Source organism: Fukomys damarensis, unplaced genomic scaffold (genome assembly GCF_012274545.1).
Source record: "Fukomys damarensis isolate Sample0158 unplaced genomic scaffold, DMR_v1.0_HiC HiC_scaffold_26, whole genome shotgun sequence".
Taxonomy (NCBI): domain Eukaryota; kingdom Metazoa; phylum Chordata; class Mammalia; order Rodentia; family Bathyergidae; genus Fukomys; species Fukomys damarensis.
The window spans coordinates 10,692,065-10,707,720 of record NW_022900938.1 but is presented as its reverse complement, the minus strand read 5'-3'; the positions used below and the strand labels follow the sequence as shown (position 1 = coordinate 10,707,720).

Genomic DNA, 15,656 nt, shown 5'->3' with positions numbered 1-15,656 from the left:
ATCCTCCTGCCTCAGCCTCCTGAGTGCTGGGATTACATGCATACGCCACCACACCCAGCTCAAGAATGATAGCTTTAACATGGGTTTTATGAATAAAGTTCCAATATATATATAAAATAGATACTTCAAGAGAGAAAATTTTAGAAATTCCAGTTTCAACTAATGTCAGTGTTAACTAATGCGGCCTATCTTGGCAATAATGACTTAAAAGTGAGAAAACACAAACTTTATTGAAAATGAGAATGAAGCTAGAACTAATCCAGAAAGTCACTATGTAAAAACATGGCCCTAATCCAGAACTGTCCCTGAATTTTCTACTGAATTTAGCAAAATCAGTTGTACAGAGAAATGTATGCTGACAAATGTTTGGGCGGGCAACGTAGCTCATTATTGGAGCACTTGCTTATCAAGTTTGATAGCAAACACTGAAAAACAAGCAAGGTGCTGTTTGACCCTTATAAATCAATAAATCTAACTCGGTGTAAGATAGTCACTGTGCTTGTATGTTGTCAGATAATTCATGCGTTGAAGTCCTAAGCCCAGTGCCTCCAAATGTGACATTATTTGAAAGAGAATTACTATAGCTGTCAGTGGTAAATGTGCAGTTATTAGGGGAGACCCTGACCCAGTGGGACTGGTGCCCCGTTGGAGGAAGACACGGCCACAGACACATACACTGGACACCGTGTGGAGATGAAGGAAAAGGCTCGGGCGATGCTTCTGCAAACCAAAGGACCCCAAGTTTGCCAGCAGCCGTCAGAAGATGAGAGGGAGGTATGGAAAGGATTATTTCTCACAGCTCTCAGAAGAAGGCAGACTTCTAGACTCCAGAGGTGCAAGACACACGCACATATGTGTTGTTTAAGTCCTTTAGATTCTAGTACTTTCTTACAGCAGCTCCTGAAAATTAATATAATACAAGCATCTCATTTGAAGTTTTTTGATAAATGATTGAGCTTATGGCCTAAGACATGGATTATAAGGATTTCATGTTACGCAACAGGAAACAAATGGCCCTCCTCAGTAAAGAGTCTAACTTTTTAACAGATGCAACAGGGTTTCATGTCATTTTAATGCAAATTGTATGAACATAAAACATACATCAGAAAGAACACAAATAATATGTATAAAACAATGAATTTTGAAAAAGCAAATATATATGTCGATAACTTCAGCCTGTTGATCAAGAAACACATTAGCAGGATGTGATGGTACCTGCCTATATACTGCCAGCTACTTAGGAGCTTGAAGGGAGAGGATTGTGAGTTTGAATACAGTGGGGGAAACTTACGAAGATCTCATGTGCAAAACATACAAAACAGCCACACACATACACACGCACACACACACACAGTACTGGAACTCAGCATACTTCTTTTTAGTCATCAAATATATGTAATAGTTATTAACCATTCAAAAAGTGCACAATTCGGTGTCATTAAATAGAGCCACAATATTCATCAATCTTTGCCCTTGCCTGTATCCAGAACCTTTTCATCAATCCCATATTTACACACTTGTCAACGGTTTCCTCTTCTACCTCTTCCCATCTTCTGCAAACTCTCTTCTGCTTCATGCTGCTATGAATCTCCCCGTTTTGGTAGCTCCAATAAGTGCAATCATGCAAACTTTGTCTTTCTGGGTCTCATCTAAGTATGCAAGATGCATTCATGTTGTAGCAAATACCAACATTTTATTCTTTTTATGGCCAAATACTATTGTTGTGCATATACACTATTGTTTGTCTGTTCACCTATGATAAACATTTGGGCCGGGTGTGGTCGCGCACGCCTGTAATCCCAGCACTTGGGAGGCTGAGGCAGGAGGATCGCTTTGAGTTCAAAACCAGACTGGACTACATAGTGAGTTCCAGGTCAGTCTCAACTACATAGTGAGACCCTGTTTCAAAAAAAAAAAAAAGAAAAAAGAAAAAAAAAAGATAAACGTTTGGATTATTTCCACATTTTGGTTATTATAAAAATGCCCCTGTGCATATTGGAGTATAGAACTATGTCTGAGTCCCTGCTTTCGATTCTTTTGGATACATAATTAATAGTGGAATTACTGCTTAGCATTTTGAGAAATGGCAAAACTGTTTTTCCAAAATAGCTGAAGCATTTAATATCCCCAGAAGAGATGCAAGGTTGGACTTTCTCCACATCCCTGCCAACAGTTGTTATTTTCTATTATCACTCCCATGCCAATAGGTATATAGTTTTGACTTGCCTTTTCTGGTGAGTGATGAAGTTGAGTATTTTTTCAGTGGCTTATTTTTATTTGTATGTTTAAGTCTGTTTACCTATTTTTGAATTGAGGTACTTATGTATTTTTATTGTGTTGTATTTTAGGAATTATTTGCTTTTTGGGGTCTTAATTGCTTTTAAATACATGATAGGCAAATATTTTTCCCATTCTATGTGCTTTTTCACTTTCTTGACCATATTCTGGGAAGCACAAGTTCTTGATTTGATGAAGTCTATTATCTATTTTTTTGTTCATTGCCTATATTTTTGTGTAATATTTATTAAATCACTGCCAAATCTGGTGTAATGAAATCTTTTGTACTGTTTTCTTTTTTTTTTTAGTTTGTTTTTTTTTGAGACAGGGTCTCACTATGTAGTTGAGACTGACCTGGAACTCACTATGTAGCCCAGGCTGGTCTCAAACTGACAGCGATCCTCCTGCCTCAGCCTCCCAAGCGCTGGGATTACAGGCGTGCACCACCACGCTTGGCTTTTTGTACTATTTTCTGAAAGAATTTTTTATCTTTAACTCTTAACTTTTAAGTTTTTGATACATTTGAGTTCCTACTTATAAATGATATAAAGGTCCAACTTAACTATCCTGCATGTATATAGTTTTTCCAACATTATTTGTTGAAAATGTCTTGGCACCATTACGAAAATTAATTACTTAATTAATTAATGTGTGGTGTTTGTACACACACACACACACACGAGGAAGAATTTATCCCTGGGCTGTTTCATGTATACACACATCTGCCTTTACACCACCCCACATAATTTAACATTTTGCATTAAGGGTTAAAGTTGTGAAATGTGAACTCTCTTTCTAAATCTTTTTCATGATTGTTTAAGCTGTTTGAGTCTCTGGAAAATCAATACAGATTTTATCAGGTTTTCTATTTCTATGAAAAAGACTTGGAATTTGGTTAGAGATTGTGTTGAATCTGGGCAAATCTCTTTAGAAAATTCCTGTCAATTTTCTGTTTCCCCACCACCAAAGGTAAATACTATTTTGACTCCTGCAGGAAATACTAATTCTGCCCACATTAGCCAAATTTTTATGTTGGGAAGATGCAAAGTCCTAATTTTATTAAAAAGAAAATATTATAAATTACTGGAAAAATCACTTTTGTGTAATATTTTGACAATAATGAATTAAAAAATATTCCAAGTTTTGATTTTACCTATACTATTTATAAATTTATAGTATCTATTTATGTAAAAAATTTGAACTTATGAAAAAGTTATAAGAATGGTATAACATACTTTCTTCTTTTGGCCTATTTGAGAGTATATTACCAACAAGTTATTCTAGCCACAAAAATATTTTGTGTATAATTCCTCTTACAAAGAGTAACTTATTTATAAAATCACAATCTACTATTTTAGTTTGAGCTGCTGTGACAAAATACCAAAGACTGGGTACTGTGTATAAAACAAATATTTGTTCATCACAATTCGGGAGGTTGGCACTTGCAAGGACACACTTCCTACTGCACATCACTTGCCATTGCTAGCCTGTTGTGTCTGACTAGACACAGCAAGGGACTGTTATTATAAATTATGTATGCACGTATGTTCAAATACATTTATATACAAGAGTATCACACACATACACGCACAGAGTCAAATCTAGTTATCTGCTTAGTTCCTTATCAATCTACCTAGCACCAGGAGTCCTAATTTAACATCACTAAATTCATTCTAATTAGTTTTCCTTTCTGTACTTGGAACTCTCTTTTCTAACAAAGAGAAACCAGGATTTTGTAATCCTTAACGCACAAAGATTTTAGGCTAATGGCCCCTAGATAGGACCAGCTTTTCATTCATCCATATACTTTCACCTTATTACTTTAGTCCGACTGTGACACCTAGCTCGGGAAATCTTACCGCGAAGATGCCTCCTGGATACTTCCCGGGTTCTGCATGCTATAGTGAGTCAAAAATGCATGTAGTTATAGCTTCTAAAATTCTATTCAGCTTTGTTTTAAAATAATAATATAGAACAATTTATCTGTGAAAGTGGCCTCATCTAAAGACATCAATATTATTCAATATTTGCCCGTTTTTTGTGAGACACTTTTGACAGAATCACAGTATAATTAGCTAACATAGCTGTCTCTTTAGAATAGGAGTCTCCACCTTCATTCTGCCTCTCAGAAGTAAACAACAGATAGTTTTGTACACACTTTTGGAGGAACTGACTATGCTGTGATCTTCCTGGGGCTACATAGGAAACCCATAATTATTTATAAAATAACGCAGAGGCCAACATTTATACCAACCTTACTTTCTACTTGGGTCCTCAAGGGATTGGATGATTGCCAAAGACAGAGGGAGAGACAACCTACACTACTGAATCTACTGACTCACATGCGAACCGAATCTGGAAACCCCCTCACAGATGTACCAGAGATGTGTACTCTGAGAATCTCATGGCTCAGGCAAGTTGGCACGTAGACTTGACATTGCAGTGTTTTTTTGAGAAAAGGAAGACTACATATAGTATTTAGTCCAGCAAGTCCATTTGCTTATGAAATTCACTCAGTCTAATGATTGTGAAGATTTACATTTTAAGTATGCAATTAAGAATGAAAAGAGTAAAATTACAATGGACCCAGCAGACATCCAGAGGATCATCAATACCTACTTTGAGAAGCTTTATGCCAATAAGATGGAAAATACAGAAGAAATGGACAGATTCCTAGATTTGCATGAATTACAAAAGGTGAATGATGATGACCTAAAAATTCTAACAACCCAAAATATACACTGAATTCATTCAGTAGAAAAAAATAGATTAAAGTTTTAAAGTACTGGCATTATAAAATGATTAATATGTTAATTTCATCATGTATGTTGAGTTCTTCCTTTCAGTGAACTCACACAAAGTTAGTTTGAGATAGCATTTTATTGCAGTGTCTTGAGTTTTAACAAAATTGAAAAATTTGACTTTCTTAAGAATGCAATAATTTGCGTAGCCATTCTTTAAAAGGTTTATCATTTGTCTTTAAACACTTCAGTTACACTTATGAAAAAAAATCATTCAATTATTCCTCTTGTGCATGTTTCTTGTTTGAGTATGATTTGAGTGTATCCCCCAAAGAGTCGTATGAAAATGAAACCCTGTTATAAGACAGTAAATATGTGGAAACAATCTAATTATGGTGTTTTGAGGTGGGGCTTTTCCTTTTGGAGATGATTAGAATAAGATAAGTTCTGGAGGGTGGAGCCCCCATAACTGAACACAGGTATGGCTTTATTAGAAGAGGGAGACACAAGAGGAGAAAACACACACGTTCCCTGTCTCTTAGCATGTGATTTCTGAGCTGTTTTTGACTCTGATGTTACTATTAGGAATGAGATTATTTCCCTGATTTCTTTCTCAGTGGGTTCATTATTGCTGTACTAGAATATTATAGACATTTGTGTGTTGATTTTGTATTCTGCCACTATGCTGAATTATTTATTAGATCTTAGAGTCTTCTGGTAGAGTGCTGTGTGTGTGTGTGTGTGTGTGTGTGCGTGTCTTTTATTAAAGGATCATATTATCACTTCCTAGTGAATTGTTCATTCCTTTTACCAATATGTAGTGTCCCTTTTTTTGTCTCTTCTGATTAGTTTTTGTTTGAAGTTAACTTTCCCGGAAGTTAGAATAGCTACTCCTGCTCTAGCTGCTTAGAGTATTGTTTTCCATCATTTCACTTTCAATCTATATGTGTCTTTGTGAGTGAAGTATGTCTCTTGCAGGCAACATATAATTAATTAGATTTTTTGATCCACTCCACCACTCTGTATCTTTTGATTGGGAAATGAAGACCATTTCCATTGAGTAATATTATTGAAAGATATTTACTGATTCCTTTTTAGTTTTCCAGGGCTGATTCCTTTTATTTAACTAGTCTCCTAGTTAGACGTATTCTTTACTTCACGCTCTTTGGTGATTTTGGACTCACTATCTCTCTTCAGGATTTCCTTGAGTATATTTTGCAATGCTGGTTGTGTATTTCTTTAGATTCTCTTTGTTGTGGAATATCTTTATTTCCCCCAAATGTTGTAGAATAATATTGCAAGATATATTATTCTGGCTTGTCAGTTATTTTTTCCTAAGGCTTTAAAAGACTTCACTCTAACCTCTTTTAGCCTTTAAGATCTGTATTGAGAAATATGCTGTTATTCTGAAAGGTTTGCCTTTTTAAGTTACATGGCACTTTTCTCTAACAACTTTTACTACTCTTAACCATTTTGTTCTGAATTTCTGGGATTTTTACTATGATGATTCATGAAGAAGTCTCTTTTTTTCTTCCTGTTTGTGTCTATTTGTGGTTCTAAATGCTACATTTTCTTGGTTATTCATTTGATTTCCTAGATCTGGAAAGTTTTCTTCAATGAATTCAATGCATAAAATTTTATGTCTTTGTTTCCTTTTCTAATCCTTCCTTTAAACCTATGAAACTTAGGTTTGTTCTTTTAGAGTCACCTGTGAGCTCTCAGATCATTCTCTTATGGTGTTTTGATTTTTAAGTATTAGTAAATAGTTTACTGCCTTATGCGTGTGAGGGGAACACAGTAGGTCTATGTAAATCACCACAGAAATTAAAACACCGATCCACACCCTACACCTTAAGCCCCACACCCCGTTTTGAGACAACAGAGACTGAGAAGGCAAAGAGATTACAGAGTGTTTCACATGCTGGGGGCTGTGTGGATCAATCCTAGTTCTACTGGTTTTAGCCCAGCAAATCCTGGAGACTCTTTTCCTCGGGATCTTTGGTAAGGCATTTACTCTGTTCCCACCGGTGAATTTCAGCCCCAGGTTCTCTGTCAGTCGTGACCTTTCAGGACACTCAGTCCTGATCACACAGTCCCTGGAACTCTTTGTTCCTTTTCTCACAGCTTGCTGGGCCCTCTGTGATTTCAGTAGCCTCGGGGATTAGGGAGCAGGTTTTCTTGGTTTGGGATGTTCCTCCTGTCTTGCCCACCTAGGGCCTGGCCCTCATTACTCAGAATTCAACTCTAGCTCCTGTCTGTCCTGTGCCTGGAGCCCGAGAGGCAGGAATCCCAGAGATCTGCCTGTGGAGTGGGCGGTGTTGCCTGCCAGGAGTGTCCTGCTGAGGCTGCTTCTGCCTTCTGCCCATGAATGTTTTCAGCATTTCACAGTGGCTTGGTCTCCGGCTTTGCACTCCTAGACCAAGGTTCTGCTTGCTGTTATTATTGTGGATTGGGGGCTGTGTCCGGATGGAGAAACCAGAGTGACCTGGAGCCCGGGGACAGCTGCTTCAGGAGTGAGAGCCCAGCGGTGGTCACCTTACTTCTTTTCCTGACAGTTTGTGTATTGCACAGTGTGGCCAAGCCTCTGAACTTGGGCTGGGATCCACTCTGGCGATCGGCTACTGTAGTGGCAAACTCTGCCCCTGCATGTAGCCGCCCGACCTTGGTGTGCACCGAGGAACAATCTGTGCTTGTTCCTCAGTTTGCACCACCATCATGGGAATCTCTGCACTGGAGCTCTTGAAACACAGGCCAACTTCCTCCTTTGTCCGTTTTGCATCCTGTCCGGGCTACACACTTACTGGATGGTGCCCCCACCGTGATCCCCCTCCACTTGCTGATGTAAGTACCAGTCATCCATGGGAGCCCCCTCAGTCAGACACACTGAGAAGCACGCCTGACCGATTCACCAGGCATCTCTTAACGCTTTCCAACGGACACAACGAGCCAGAGCGCTCTACCCCATAGCTTCATCTACGCTTCTCAGATTGGTAAAGGTATAAAGATAAACTGGCTCTGACGAAAATGTCCCTGACTCATGTGACTTGTTTCGCTTGCTGACCTTGACGGTATAAACACTTCCAGCCACAGTCAACATGAAGCCACTAATGCTTTAGCCACTGGTTTTGAACGTTTCTTAAAAATGTAACTATTCTGGCAAATCGTCATGAGCTAACTTCAGTGCGGGTGTTCCTAGCTTTCCTTGTGGTCAAGAGGGCTCAGGAGTGGGTCCACGTTCCGGCCCTCCCCAGTCATTTCTGTTCTGAATGTGGTTTGATGTTGTATACATCACGTCCCTACACATCCTACTAGCCAGAAGTAGGCCATTGCCCTTGCCTAGCAGAGAGACAGACTATGTAGCTAATTATGTGCTTAGTTAAAAACTACAGTTTGGGTCTTATGGGGAAAAAAAAGAAAGGAAAAAGGCATTGTGAATAATACCAGATTTTGCCTCAGACATGCATTAAGCTGGGCCATTTATTTATGGGCATGAATTTATAGTTAAGACTATAAGAATGACAATAATAACTAAAACGAAGAAAGTTACCTAAGCAGGTTAATATGGCTGTCAATTTGAACTAAGTTTTTAATTTCAACAAAGAATGACTGAGTAATAACCAAAGTCCCTCCTGATAACAGGCAAAGAACAGTGTAATGCTAAATGAAAACAGCCACAAAAATGACCAAATTATTCCAGAAGTTAGATAGGACCTTTGTACTAAGCCATGATCTTTTTATTTCAGAAGGTGATGGAAGTTTTGGGGAAGTTTTTTTTTTTTTTAAGCTGTTGAAGATTATATATTAATGAAATCGTGGGAAAAAATCATTGTCCAGAAGTTTTTTCTCACGCCCCACTTGTCAATTACTGGAAATAAAACAACAATGCCTCTTTGCAGATTTGTATTCCTGGGAGTTCAAATGAAATAAACTGTAATCTAGGACAAGCTGTCTATAGTCACAGCTGAACAACTGGGCTGGGTTTGTTTCTAAAGACAAATAAATGAAATTTCATGACAACCAGTACGTCTCACAGAGGGTTCTAGATTCCACATCAAACGTGTTTGTATTTTAGGAGTTTGCTCTTCTGACCCATAAATCACTGTAGCATCTCAGAAGAGTCAGGGACACCTGGCCTGGTCCCCCCTCCTGGCTCCTGCAGGCCTCTGCCTGTTAGGGCTCCTGACTTTCCTTCAGACCTTCAAGTAGAAAGCCAAAAATAAAAATTAAAGTTCGTTGTCTATACGTATACATAAATAAATGAATGGAAACATAAACAGGAGGGGCATTCGCCTTGATCTTCTTCAAGAATCATCTTTGGATTCTCAAGCACATGAGATATTTATATCTCTCAGGTCTTAGGAAAAAAAACCTCACAAAAGGAGATATTTATTTACATTTTCTTTTCTCATGTAGAAGAAAATATTATTCTTGTTCCCAACACAAAGGATTGATCTGGAGTAATTTTTATGTTTACAGATGTGTTTGACTTGGTTTTCTACGCTCAGTTACCTTGGCGTTCTGTCTCTCGCTCCCTCTCTCTTTCTTTTTCTTTTTAACCTGGAGTCACCAAACCCTGTGGCTACCATTACCCTTTTGAAAAATCATTATCATAACTTTCATGTTTTAGTGTACCAATCAAAAAGAGAACATTTTAAAATGGAATAAGACAAATATAATAGCTATCACGATTTCATTTTTATTATTATTTGCCTGGGGTATTTCAGAAAATTTTATGTCATTGTGTTTTAGTTAAACATTTAAAAAATAAAAATGCAAGATTTCATGTAAGTGTGCATCTGTCTGAGTGTGTGAGAGAATTGTAAAACACTGCTGAACTTGGAGTTGGAAGATATCCATCTAGATCCAGACTTGCTCTTTCTAAGAACTTCTCCAAAACATTCGGCCTGAGTCTGACTTTCTTTGTGTGCAAAATGGGGATAAGAATCTTTTCCTTAGCGACTGAAGAGCTTATTTTAACAAGTAGTTATCTTATTTGGAAGGACCGTTTCATTCAACATTCTGTTCAAAACCGAGAGGAACTGAGGCCACGTTCAGTATCTCTGATTCCACTCATCATATTTTAGAACAATTTGAATTGCAGTTGTCTCACCATAATTAAAAAACATCCTTAATTACAGCATAGTACAACATTGGAATTACAATATATGCCTTAGAAAATAGTATGCCAGAAGACAGTACTCCACAACGGCCATAATACATAATACTTATCAAACAAATGCAGAATGAAAGCCACTGTTTCAGGTAACTGATAAGCAGTGATTCATTTCATCTTCACGAGCAATGCATTAAATACTAAAACAGGGATATTTACTGTGTAAGACTAACATTGGTGAATTGTAAGACAGGTGCTGCCTTGCTATTCAAGTTCTGCCTGCATTCAGACCCTGACCGCGAATTCTCCTTCGATGTCTGGTTATTCCGTCTCTTTGTGCCTTCAGCCCTAATTAGAATCATAGGAAGTGACACCCGTTGACTCGCTGGCTCCGGGTCTGGTAAGGCGCATACATTTTGGTGCAGTGGATGAGGGTTCTTATGTAACAAGAGCCTTTCAAGTTAAAGTAAGTTTTGCTTGAATTCTCGCTTACAAAATATTCCTATTCTTACAAAAACACTCAGTTTTATTATTTATTTGCTTGGTGTGATTTTTCTCTTCCCTCTTTCTGTGGACCATGTTTTAAAAATGTGTGTTGGGTAGAGTGTAGGAAAAATTTAAGAATTTTAAAATGCAATCTGAGAATCTGTTTTACTACATGACATAATCACATCTGTTGTGATTACTAATTTTTATTTTCCAGCTTGGGTTTTCTCTTTTCGAGGCATTTCTTTGCTCTCCTGCTTCTCCTTTTGTATCTCTTGTCATCTCATATTTACTTTTACTTTTTAGTCATTTTAACCATAATTAGTCAGTAACTTGTTTTATGTACGTGTATCCAGCTGTAGTTTTCTAGTGCTTCCAGAATATTTAAAACTTATGAGACCTTTTTCTTTTCTTTCTTTCTTTCTTTTTTGTTTGGTACCAGGGGATTGAACTTGGGTCCTTGAGCTCGTGAGGCAGGCGGAGGCACTATTAAGCTAAGTCCCTGGCCCTGTGAGACCTTTTTCTACTCAAATTCTGCTTCATGTCATTCTTTCTCTCTTTATAGACTCTAAATATTGGTCAGTTGACCCTTTCAGTATAACATAGACATATATTGTTATGCATTTTTCTTTGTAATATTTTCTTTTATCTTTTTTGTGATTCAGTAGATTTTTTTTTGAAACATGGTCTAGCTGTGCAGTTCGGACTGGCCTGGATCTCACTATATAGTCCAGCCTGGCCTTGAACTCATGGCAATCTTCCTGCCTCAGCCTCCCAAGTGCTGAGATTACAGGCATTTGCCATGCCAGGTGAAATTTTTTTTTTCTTTTCTGAGCTACCTGGCAGTCCACAAATAGATTTGTCTGATTTGGAAAAACTATCTACTAAATATCTCTTAATTTCAGTTATTTAAAAATTTTAATTCTAGAAACAACACTCAATTCCCTCATGTAGTTCCTAATCCTTGGCTGACTTTCTTCATGTTTTCATTCAATATTTGTGCATATGAAATTCTGTTACTCCAGAGACTATTTTTCTTTTGCTTCTGGTAGCCAGTTAAAGTGGTAATTGGCTTGACTCCATCCAATTAGATTCACAGCCGATTCAAAGGTGGATGAGAACATGTTCATTTCCCACTCACACTGACTCCTAGGATGTTCTCTTTGGGAATACAAAGTGCTCAGGGCCTATCCTAGCACTGCTCTTTCTTGGTTGTACCTGAGATCCAATTTTTTTTCTCTTTAGCATGTTTAGATTGCTACAAGTGTGTTTCCTGGCTTCTTATCCTCTTCTGGATTCTTGTTCCTCCTGTTCCCTTTTCAAACATTGCTCTAGAGCTAACAAATACCTCATGAGAACATTTAATCCTCCTCAGCCCAATCTCAAATCCTCTGCTGTCCATGAAACCTGTCAGATATTCTCAGATAGTCTACGCATTTTGGGGGAGTGGGTGGAAAACGGGAGGAGAGTAGGAAATTTCAACCACTGGGACCGCACCACACAGTAAATGGTGGCTTTCTGCAAGGCCGCAGTCTCTTTGTAATCTGGGTGCAGTTCCTTTGCCTCTGGATTCTTCCACCTCTGCAGTGAAGGGACCCATGCCTAAGGCTTTCTCTTGTCTCAGTTAACCCTTCTCAGAGACTGATCCTTGCTTCACTCTGTCACCTTTCCGACTTTCTCTTCGTTTTTTTGCCTTGTCACTTTGGGGCACAGAAACAACCTTTATCACTTTATTGATATTTCCATTTTGTGGATTGTAGGTGAGATGTGTATTCTGTGTCTACACAGGCTTTGACCCTTGATGTTCAAAGTCAAGCTTTTGAAATTACCACAACTGTATAGAGAATTCTTTTCTCTTTCAAACATCTGCTCTTTTAATTGGAAATCAGTAATTTCAAAATTAAACTTTGTGGTTTCATAAAAATCAATTTAAACGTAAGTAAGTACTTTAAGGGATGGGGCATACTCAGGGTTGGGGTGTGCTGAGTATGTGTGAGGCCCTTGTGATACAGGGTGTATGGTACAGGGATGGTACAGAGCCTCCCAATAACCCAAATAATATAAGGGAGATAGTACAGCTCCCAACGTGCTAGATGTCAGACACTGAGTTCGTTCCCTAACATTGAAGAATGAATTCTAGGAACACTGGAGGTTTGGAGTCGGAAGAATTTATGGAGAGAAAGATAGCTTCTATCTAAGAGAGACAGAAAGGGGACCCAAAAGTGAGTTGCCTGCAGACCCCATTTTTCAAGGGAGTTTTCTAGAGCAAAGCCACGTGGTATAAGGTGTAAGGTATAAGGCAGGACAAAGCTGGGCCCCATCAACCTGGGCGGTGAGATGTGAACGAAGACAGTGGACCACATCCCAGCCTCTGCAGCTCCAGGAACCTTGGTGACATTGGATAACCACCGCCCATCCTGAGAAGCGAGGACGCCTCACTCTTTCTGCCCAAATCCCTCAAGGCGGCCAACCCTCTCCATCCCTTTCCATCCTTTGTTCTCTGCTTGCTGGCTGCTGAGTTCCATTTTCCCAGACTCAGCCCACCCACGCACCCATGTGCGAGGGAACCAACGTTTCTTTGCTCACACAATGTCTGCCCAGGTGGTCTGTTTCTCTCTTTAATACATTTGTGCCCCAGTTGCTCTGTTTTACCATTACGTTATTCCCCCAATTGGTCATAGACTGCATTTGTCATTGTTTTACCAATTTTGTAACATTATTTTGACAGTTTTTTATGCTTTTATATTGAAACATTTCTCCAGATTTCTACAGATTTTTATGACCTTGTCAGTTTGGAAGAGGCCACTTTCACTAGGTGGCTGTATTTTATGTCTGTACCACAAAATACATTGCCCAAATACTCGGTGACTAAAATTACTTTAAACGAGAATTGAAGATTTTTTTCAAAAAGGTATAACTGTACATAAAACTTTATGGATGACAATGAAACATAAGTATAAACTTGTATGGTACTTTTGAATAACAAGCCTCAGAACATGAAATTGTGCGTGATATTGGGAAAGAGGTCAAGAACGAAGAGAACAGTAGGAGTAAGGAATCTCAGGTTCCAGGGGAAGAGTCTGCAAAACTGACTTCGGCACATTTTTACCTGGGCCCAGCTCGTAGGGTGGAATACGGCTGCCACTCCTTCCTCTGCTCGCCCAGCAGCTGGACTGGTGGGGCTGACACGGGGAGGTGGTCGTCCACTGTCCACTCAGGAGGCTGACTTTAGCTCACGGTGAAGTAGCCCTAGGAATAATTAATAATACTAATGAAAGCAGCTATTTCCTAAGCAGGGATCATTTACCCACACCGCACTAATACTATATAAAATTCTACAACTGCGGTTTCACCGCATCTGTTTTGCCAAAGAGGACCCGAGGTTGGCGAGGCCGAGGCAGTGATCCCAAATCGCGGCATTCTTTACCACTGAACAAATACCGATCGAGCGCCTTTCACATGGGGCCTCTGTCAGGGTTATTTATTTGTTTTTTATGCGTTTTGACTTTAATTTTCTCACTTTTAAAATGTCAGAAAGTTCTGCAGAGTAAAAGATTTGAATGCAAACTGACTGACTCAGAGACATCACAAAATTCACCACTCACTTCTCGTTCCAGTCGTGCCTTAGACTTCTAGTGGTCAGGGTCTTGCTGGACCATTTAAACAGTCACATGTAATTAAATGCCACGCAGATCATAGATAATTTAAAAAATCATCTAAGAAAACTTAAACAAATCTGAAAATCTTATCAGTGGACAGAAAAAGAATTCACATTTACTGCTTTTTGTTGCCTAATTTTTCCAGGTCTCTTTTTGTGACTGCATCCTTAGGATAGTAATTTGACCTTCCCTTTGAACTTTGATTTTTTTTAAAAAAAAATTTGGTCATGTATTTTTAGGTTTTTGAGTTAACAAGGGAAAAAAAAAAGAACTGTTCTCTTGTCTCCACAGCCTTCATTTTGTTCGCATTTCCTCTTTTATCTCCTAGCTCCTAGGCAACAAAGCAAACAAAGGAAACCCTTTTTATTTTCGAAAAATTAAAATGAGAATTAAGATAAAAGTTTTAAAATACTTATGTAACTAAGAAAAAGAAAAAAAAAAGGCAGCACCATCTCTCGTTCAAGTTCTTCCACTGCCCCAGCAGTGGCTCGTGTCTCCAGGGATCCTGTGTGAGGCAGGAGGGGCAGCAACGGACCTTTGAGCTCTGCATCTCCCTCCGTCACACACTTGTTTACCTTTTCTTTACATGAAGCCGTGTATCTGGTTATGATAAAATCCTTTTACATCTTCAGTGTAAATAAAACTGCCCATTTTAGTAAAACATCCCCCAGGAGCTTCTTTCTGGGGAACCCAGAGCCAGACAAAAATCTTATATAATTTTTCAGGTCATGGTCTGAATACATCTGCAAGTAATTTATTTTTCATGGCTTGTAAAATTTTTCTTGAAAAGTATCTGCTTTAACTCAAGAAACCTTTATATATATATGGAAAAGAATACCATTGAAATCTGTAAAATAAAGCACCTGGACCCTTCATGGCCTGGCGATAAGGGTTTGGTTTTACAGCACCTATGGGGCTCGTGGAAAACAGGCAGGGCATCCGCAGTCTTTGCACAGCCTTCTGTCATCTGTGCCCACAGGAAAGCGACAATTTCTTCATATCCTGGGCCTTACAATGTTAGAAACTTCACTATTTCACACCGCACTAGGCAAAAAGAAGCCAAGAAAACAAGACAATGGTTGCTCCCTTTTTATATTTAAGGATTGATTAAAAAAAACACATTTTGCTTTTTGTATCAGAATAACAACATACATAAAGCTATGTGACTAATTAGAGATTTCACAAAGCTACTTCAAAAATGAGCTGTGATGAGTATGTCATTTGGTCACACAGCACACTCCCTACCCCAAACAGCCCAATCCGTTCATTACTCTTGATCCCTGCTGGTAATGGAGGGCTCCCTCTGGGACCACTGTCGAATTACGTCACAAGATGGAACCTTGTCACGTCTTCATCGGCGGCCTCCAGGAGCCTCTGCTC

General features: G+C 38.7%; 1 long non-coding RNA gene across 1 annotated transcript in view; it reads right to left on the bottom strand.

Moving 5' to 3' along the window:
- The window catches only part of LOC104870999, a 16,463-nt gene extending 892 nt beyond the window's left edge, over positions 1–15,571 (bottom strand). Inside the window, exons 1-3 of the long non-coding RNA XR_782688.1 lie at positions 15,522–15,571; positions 15,140–15,320; positions 13,727–13,866 (exon numbers count right to left, since the gene is read on the bottom strand). This is a non-coding gene — a long non-coding RNA (uncharacterized LOC104870999). The remainder of the gene's footprint in view (positions 1–13,726; positions 13,867–15,139; positions 15,321–15,521) is intronic.
- Positions 15,572–15,656: the final 85 nt, after the last annotated feature.